Here is a 9,159-nt window from a genome sequence, read left to right as displayed (position 1 = left end):
AAAAGGAATTATTTAAGTCAATTTAAGTAATTTTAGAATTTTTATCTTACTGAAAAATCCTTAAACGCTTGTAAAAGTAGGTGCAGAAGCTATTTGTAGGAAACAGCTGCTGTAAAGGCTCGGTTGGTTTAAGCTGGGCTTTCCATGAGCGGTAGGGCGATGATGCTGTGTCTCTGCTCGCCGCTGCGGCCGGGCCGCTCCCGCTCTGCGGCCGCACGGGGGCAGTGCCGGCCCCGCCTGCGCCCGCCGCTGGGCCGGGAGTGCCGCTCCCGTGTCCGCGCTGTGTCCGCGCTGTGTCCCCTCTGTGTCCGCGCTGTGTCCCCTCTGTGTCCCCTCTGTGTCCCCTCTGTGTCCCCTCTGTGTCCGCGCTGTGTCCGCTCTGTGTCCCCTCTGTGTCCGCGCTGTGTCCGCTCTGTGTCCGCGCTGTGTCCGCTCTGTGTCCCCTCTGTGTCCCCTCTGTGTCCCCTCTGTGTCCGCGCTGTGTCCGCGCTGTGTCCGCGCTGTGTCCCCTCTGTGTCCCCTCTGTGTCCCCTCTGTGTCCGCGCTGTGTCCGCTCTGTGTCCGCGCTGTGTCCCCTCTGTGTCCCCTCTGTGTCCGCTCTGTGTCCGCTCTGTGTCCGCGCTGTGTCCCCTCTGTGTCCCCTCTGTGTCCCCTCTGTGTCCGCTCTGTGTCCGCGCTGTGTCCCCTCTGTGTCCGCGCTGTGTCCGCGCTGTGTCCGCTCTGTGTCCGCGCTGTGTCCGCTCTGTGTCCGCTCTGTGTCCGCGCTGTGTCCGCGCTGTGTCCCCTCTGTGTCCGCTCTGTGTCCGCTCTGTGTCCGCGCTGTGTCCCCTCTGTGTCCCCTCTGTGTCCGCTCTGTGTCCCCTCTGTGTCCGCTCTGTGTCCCCTCTGTGTCCCCTCTGTGTCCGCTCTGTGTCCGCTCTGTGTCCCCTCTGTGTCCCCACGGCTTTGTCCTGCTGCTCGCAGGGCTCCCCGTGGTCGCACCGGGTGAGATGCACACGGAGCTGTCGCTTTTCAATCCCTCTGCAAGGGCCGGCTGTAGCTCGCGGCTGCCGGAGCCCAGGGACAGTCCCTGGAGCCGGAGCTGCCCAGCCTGGGCTCAGTGTGACCCTGAGCCCCAGGTGTGGCCCGGGCTCGCTGCACCGCCTGTGGGCCCGTCATGGAGCGCTGGATCCCCCCGGTGTGAGGAAAGCAGATATTATTGGGAGATGCAAAATGGCAGGGGTATCTCAGGGTAATTGCAGCACTCTGCTGAAAGCTGATGAAAAACTGTATCAACAGCACTAAAGTAGTGATAATTTTTCACACTAAACCTTGGTGCGGAATGAAGCGCCCCAGAGGAGAGCCCAGGCGCTCCGTGCAGCCAGGTCCAGCCTCGGGAGCCGAGCCTGCTGCTGTGGCTGCAGCTCAGCCTCCCTCTGCCCCTGGCTTCCCTCCAGCCTCTCCAACAGCAACCTGCTCCCAGCCAGCTCAGCCCCGGATGAGTCCCACCTCCCCTGGGAGCTGCTGCAGGCTCCAGCTTTTAAGGACAAAAACAAAACCACCACCCCACCAAAAACCAATCTGCATTTTGTGGCCCTAACTGACAAGTTTTTCAGCTAATGGATCTTTGTATGCAGAAAATTGATAGTGGATATTGTTAATAACTAATCAGTTTTATCAAATCATTAATTTTATTTAACTGACAACAAAAAATATTGGTTTTTCTGGGTCTAACTCATATATGTATATGTATAAACAACTGGAAATGGAAAAATTCCTTGTGTGTATTTTCTATGTCTGGCTCTGCCTGACTCCACGGCCCCATTTGGTTGCTGTTGCTGTGCTGGGGCTGTGGGGCTGAGCTGCCTCAACAGGAGCTGCCCACCCACGCTGGCAGCAAGGCAGGCCTGGCTTCCACGTGCTCTGCAAACTCCTACACCTTTAGCTTTCTAATTTTTGATGAGTCTTCGCTTTCCATCCTCTTTCTCATTCATTTTTCATCTGATTCCCTGTTCTGTGAAGCAGAGACATCTGGGAATGTAAGGACAATTGTATAGAAGTAACAATTATACGTATTTTTTAATCAGTGTATAAATTAGCTGCATTTACCTTCAGTTTGTAATGAGACCAGTTTGACTCTGCTGGTGCTTATGTGTGAAGATGTTATTCACTGGCTAACATCTCACATTCCACACTGCATGTTGGGGTATTTTTAACCATGCAAACTTCCCACCTATCAAAGTAATTTGCAAAGGTAATTTTGTTTCTACCCATCTATTACAATAAATCAATGAATAAATAAATTATAATGCAACAATTAAATGTATAATGAGATGGGCAACAACTATTAATAAATGCAGAGCTAGTTGCCCAAAGGTGAACAGACTCCCCCTCTCTTCTTACAAGTCAGGTAATGATCTTTCTCTAATGGAAGAACAAGCAGCTGTTAAACATGTAAATGAAACCAAGGGATAGATGAGTTCACACTATAATACTGTTCTTCAGCCCCATTATTATTGTTACATTATCGGTTCTTCTGTGACTTTTCCTCTGAATATTTAAAGACAAGGAGGGGATATGCAATTATGCTTAAACATCCTTCTGCCAAATGATTGACTGAATGAACCCAACCATGCTGCTGAGGAAGGAGTTGGCTCTCTTCAGCAACATAGCTGGTACAGGCTGAGTTTAATCCCAGCAGAGCCATCACAGAACCAGTGTTGATCTTCTGGATAATTAAAAGAAAAAGCTGAAATTTCATGAGGGATAAAAGTCCCTTAAAAAAAAAAAACAAAACCAAAACTTGGCATTATTAAATAACTATGTAAAAACTACACAAGTAGGACATAAACTGATGTATCTTCTAACCTTAAATATGGCTGCGAAATGTAGTATCACTGCTACTCTCAGTATTTGATATTGCTATAAGGAAAAGCAGAATACACTTTCTCCCCTGAAGTCTTGTTCCTGTAGTAGGCATGCTTGGGGATGCTTCATGTTTCTTCAGTTTTCACCCATCCTCAACATCTTTTTCCTCTTCAAAATTAATTGTCAGAGAATGGAACACCTTTATTTTTTTCTTCAACAGCCACCACAGTGAATCCCTTGTCATTTTACTCTGGCTCTTTCCTGAGCATGTGCTCCTGTTCTCTATCTCTCAGTGTCACTTGCCATGTCTGCATTTACCCACAAACTTGCTTTACCACCCGAGATCACATTATTCCAAAAACTTGTTTTCAAAGGAATGACTGATGCAATGGGGTTTGCCTCAATCTGAGCAGACTCTGGCACACCATTAATGTGGGGCTGAGGAGATACAGCACTGCCCAGGCTATCAAGTTGTTCATCTAAAATTTTCATATATTTAGAAGAGTACAGGTTTCCCTCCAGCCCCCAATACAGTTTGAGAATTTCAAGGGCGGCAGCTGGAAGAGAATTCAATGAAGCTACAGTGGTTGATTTATTGTAATAGATAGCAGGAAACAGAATTATCTTAGCAAATTAGTTAGGCTGATAGGAAAGCTGGCCAGCAGATAAGGGGCAGTGCTGATGCCTGGCCTGACCTGCACAGGCCTCTGACAGAGTATCACAAATTTGCAGTTTAGGATGAGGCACTGCACTGAGCAGAGAGTGCTCAGGAAGAACAAACAAAGCTGCACACAGTGTTCTCCCTGGCAGCACTGTCCTTGACACTGCCCAGCTGCCCTGCACTTTCTGGGTCAGGTGAGAAATATTATCTGATCCATTCATCATTTTAGACAATTCAGACATTCAGAAAAAGGCTGTTTCACATAAAAAGCTGGACAAGTCTTTCAGCTGCTTGCTGCAGTCACTGAAGTTCAACTGTATTTACCAACCCCAATGAAGTGATTTCTTTGGCTTCCACTGCTGCACCTCTTTGGCTCTTTAAAGCCCAGCAGCAGCTGGATGAGGGGAGCTATGGCAGTCAGGTGATCTACAGAGCTTTTCCTAAAGTTTCATAGTCTTATATGGGTCTTTCATGGAGACAGAATGTAATTAACTCTCCCCAAACACTGTCTACTCCCACTGTTCTTGTTTATACAGGGAAGAACAGAATGCTCAAAGCGTTGAATAAGTTCACAGTATATTCTATTTAGCACTGAATGCAGCTGTGTCTGCAGTAGGGCACAGAAGCTGTTTAAAACTGGGTGGAAAAAAAAATAAGATACATGCATATCTAAAAAACTCATATTTGAGAGGAGTTCCACTTGGGAATTGGCACTAACTGCTGAGAAATGGACACAGTGTCCTGGTCCCTGCAGGTATTGGTGCCAGTAGGTGCTAAAGCCTTGACCCCTGGGGGCCTCCTGGATTAGCAGATTCATCAAGGGGGTGTAGGAATGAGTTTTACACTCCTGATTAGTAGCACTCTTCCTGTCTTTGCATGGGCTGGGAGCCCTGCTTGGCTCCTACAGCCAGAACCAGCAGCCACCTCTTAGTTCTTGTGACAAGTGTGAGGAAATTAAACTATAAACATGGAGAAAAATACTATGATAAACTTTGGGGCAGGGGGGTGGTGAGAGAGGGACAGGAATGAACCCTTTCTGCAAGGTAAGAACTCAGTGATAAATAGATCTGTGAATATTTCCCAGTCTCATTCCTCACTTGCCAAGTCTGATGCTATTTTCATTAGGCCATGTTACCATACATGTCATTTTATACAAAGGTGCAGTATATCACAACTGGAGGTTGAGGTGCTTGTAGTGAACACAAATGAGCTTGTAATGGTCCATCTGCTTTGATTTTATTTAGTGATCCCTCAAGGGCTGGGAGCTAGAGTGAGAATAACAATGCTTCAACCCATCTGCTATTGTAGTACCAGCTCCAGTTGAATTATCACATGTTCTGAGTGGCTGGCATATGCTGTGACATAAAGCCACAAGAAAGTGTTGCTCTCCAGCTGTTGTGTTGACAAATACTTTTCAGCCAGTCATTAAGTTCAGCTCAATAACCAGGGGGAAACTGTAGCTAAAAGTTGATTATTATTTTATTTTATTTTAAGCATTAGAAATCACTAGTACAATGTATTTTATTTAAAAATGTGTCACTAAGGGCACACATTGTATATGAGCTCTAACAATAAAAAATTCGCTGTGATGCCCATAAATTTATGTGTTATAGGATTGGATGGGCATCTCTGTAACTGACAGTGTAAATCTTGGTAATGAGGCTCTGGCTAACCTTGTTTAAGCAGCAGCACATCTCAAGATGTGTGTGTATAAACTCGCTGGCCTGGCAGTGCTACAGGCCATGGACAGGCCTGGCCATGGGAGGAACAGCTCAGGAAAAGATTGTGATCAGAGGCCCCATGCAGGGATAGATAACCAGACCGGCTTTAAACTGAGGAGGAAAGTGAGGTGAGACCTGCACAGGGACAGGTTCCTTGTGGCTGCAACAGGTTCACGTAGCCCATCTGGCACTGCAGACTGGGCTGCAGAGTGTCACTGCTAAAAGTGGCCACTAATTTGGCCTTTACTCCCTCACCTGCCCTTGGTGGCCTCCTGAAGAGCTCAGGTCACTCTGGAGGCTCCCCAAATTGTGCCCACACAGAACAGTTGCTCCAGAGCAAGTCTTAGAAGAGTGTTTGTGGATCTCTGCTGACAACAGTCAGACTGTCCCCTTGTCCTTCCTCTCTCCACCCTGTCCTCTCAAGGCTGCTGGAACTCACTGTGCCTGGGAACAAAATAAAAGGTGTTTCAAAGGCTGATACACAGACAGATGTAAGTGGGAAAGGAGATGTTCCCTGCTCAGGCTGAGAGGACGTTCTCTCTTTCTGTGTGTAACACACCCAGGGACAGCACACACCTTTGGGCACTGCCCACTGTCCAGCTGGCACAAGTTCAGAGAGAACAGAGCCAGGAAAATATCTTCTGGATATTCCAAAACACTCTCCAGAATTCTCATCCCTAATCTAAGCTGTCCCTGCTGCAGGGGAAGGGTTTGCTGAGGGGTACAGGCAGAGGACTCTGAGGGATGGTGCCAAGCCCTGAGTGCTGCCGGTGCCCCAGGAAGGCCGTGAGGGCTCTTGGGGGCTCTGGTGCCCTTCTGTTAACCAATGCACTGGGGAGACAATTCTTAAATAGGACTTACACTCCTGTTTTCCCTCAGAAAAACAATGGGCACTGCTCATACCGAGGCATTTCAGCTGTAGAGGTTTATATTTCCCATTGTGCCCGAGACCCGTGGGTGCCAGCTGTCACTGGTGCTGCCATTGTATTGTGATGCCCTGGCTAGTGCAGGAATCGTTGATTACTTTGCCTTTTGAATCAGTTGATTACCATGAATAACAGGCCAAAAAGGCTGTCAGCATTTTGACTTTAACTATAACTGTTACAATTAATTATGGGTTTAATTAGCATATATGCCTAGCAGTACAGAATATAATACTTCATGGGTAACAGATGATCCTGCAGCTGTAGCATAAAGTGTGATACAGGTTGGGACACAGATAGTTATTAATAAATGGCTTCTATTGTTTGAGGTCCTTATTTATACAAATTAGCAGGCACGACATAATCAACCCAAACTGTATAATTTATAATAATTGATTTCATTTTGACTGACCACCAGTCGGCCTACTACATGCCCTCAGAAGAAAAATAGCCCTATTAGGATAAGTTTAATCCTAAACATAGCTAATGAATCCTATTACTTTAAGGTCATATTTGAAGCTTTTGTTAATTGTCAGAACCATTTTAAATTGATTAGAGTTAAATTAAATCAATGTAATGTTTAGAAAAACAATATTTCTAATGGATGAGGCCAAGCTGACCTCGAATAAACATATTTATCAACCGATTTCAGTGAATGAGAAGGCTAGCAGCTGGGCTCATAATTCATGATTGTCTATAATATGGGAAATGTCACTATCTAGGCCATTAATTATGTCAGGTAATAAATCTGTTGCTCACAGTTGAGCATTTGCCAGTTGGGGTAACAACCCTCTCAGCAAGGTTATGACGTTTAGAGACTCTCTCCTTGCTAAACCCACACTTCACAGCAGTGAAACCCCTGCATGCAACTTTGGGGGGGAATTAATGTGGTCTTTTCATAGCTGTCAATTACCTGACAACATGCCAGACTGTGATAAGTTAGTATGGCATTGTCATTTGAAATAACAAGGATGTTCTATGAGGAAAAAGTTTTGCTGCACTATATAACTACATTTTCCAGGCTGGAGAGGTCAGCTATCAATAGTTCCTTACAGACCAGCACTAAGTGACTGATATCAGTAAATATACCATGTGGCAAAATGTCTAGTGATAATAGAAATATCTGCTTTGCACAGGTTTGAGAATGAGAAATTCAGAATGGGTTAACATGAACTGGGGTACAAGATGAGGGTAAAGATGGGTACAGTTTAACACAACAGGATATAGGAAAAATGATACACAGGACAGGTTTAAAGTTAATCATGCATTCAGCAGCTCAGGAAAAGGTCTGGCATTATTGCAGATAAATGACAAAAAACATCTGCTCACTGCTCAGTATCTTGTCAAAAATAGAGAAAAGATAAACTCAATTTCCATAAAGTAAGTGTGAGAAAATAGTAAAAATAATGGCATGGTAGTAACCAGAAGGAGGGAAATTTTCATTTTTATTGCAGACAAATATAAGTAATTAATATAATATTTTTATTGGGAAAGACCAGGATAAGTGATGAAAGTTTCACTAAATTAAAAATAATCTGGAGCAGATGAAGAAGACTCCTACAATGTTTTGGGCTGCTTTACTTATTTCCTGGAACTGGCCTTTCCACTTTGCATGTTGGTAGAAGACACTGTGCTCTGGTCAACCCCTGGGCTGACGCTGTTTGCAATCCCCTTCCTGCAGGCTGCTCTGCTTTCAGAACATCAGGTGGCTTTTTCAACACTGAATTTGACCATTAGTACTAATAAATGGTGCCATCCTGACAATATTAATCAAAAGTTAACACAGCTCCTGAATCTCTGCTTGTTGCACAGGTGAGGTGTGAGGCACGAGCAGGCACACTCTGCACTTGCATGGACGTGATCGACACTTGGGCTTCGTAAATTAGCTGTGTCTTCACTGAACCACATCAAATGGCTCTCAACAGCCACAGGTATGTTGTGAATTGCCCTTTTTCTGCCTTAAATGTGTCAACAGCTTCATGCTAAGCACTTGTGAAAATAAATATTAAATGCAAGTTGTAAACTTACATATATTATGAGCAATAGGTAAATAGAAAGGCCTTTCAGTCATGATATAAAAAATAGTTTCCTGTGAGGAGAAGAAAATATAGATGATTTCTTGACTTCAACTCTGGCAGATACTTTGCAGACACTACTTGCAATTAAGCATTTAAATAGAAATTGGTTCCATTTGTGTATAAATTACCAGCAGGTTACAAAGAATACGAGAAAATCAAACACTCAGCTGTGAAACACTGCACTGGAGAGCTGCTTTAGGATATTAAGACAATGACTGTGTGTGTCTTTGTGTGAGAAAGAATAAGAGACTGTATTTATATGTCTGTATATAATTACTATTTCATTTCATGGGCAAAAGCTCTGTGTGTGTGTGTGTGTGTGTGTGTGTGTGTGTGTCTTTTCCTTTATGGTGAGGAAAATTGCTCTTCTACCCTGTCTTCAAAATGTAATAACTTTACTTGCAACCAACCACTGTAGACCTGGACTGGACTCTGAATTATTACTGTGAGTTGAAGCATTTCTTTAACAAAACTGAGTCCTTTAATATCCCCCACCTCTGTTATTAGATGGACGAATGAATTTTACTTTGAACATAACGTGTGGCATTGTCTGAAAATTGCCGGTATGAACTGAAGTTGGCAGGTATTTTCTTGCTCTCCTCGTCAGTGATTGCCATTTATTATATGTTGCACCTTTATCTGTCAAATACCGCAGAGCGCTATATTGATTTGTGTCTGCCGCAAAGCAAAGGTCACTTTGATCAACATACTACAAAACCAGAAAAAGTAGGGTTCTGACATTTCATTACCTGGGAAAAAAAGGACTAAAATAAATAAGAATATGTTTGAGAACAGAGCACTTCAATATCACAGTGTGCAGTAACTGTAATTAACAAAAGAACTGCTCTATTGAGGTTAAAGAGAAAAAAAAAAAGAAGGCAGGTTTTCTTCCAGTGTCTGTTCTTTACATGACTGATTCTGTAACATTA

The sequence above is a fragment of the Pseudopodoces humilis genome, chromosome 14, assembly GCF_049639895.1.
Source record: "Pseudopodoces humilis isolate 2021_Gansu_Grassland_sample_001 chromosome 14, ASM4963989v1, whole genome shotgun sequence".
NCBI lineage: Eukaryota > Metazoa > Chordata > Aves > Passeriformes > Paridae > Pseudopodoces > Pseudopodoces humilis.
This window is presented reverse-complemented; position numbering follows the sequence as displayed.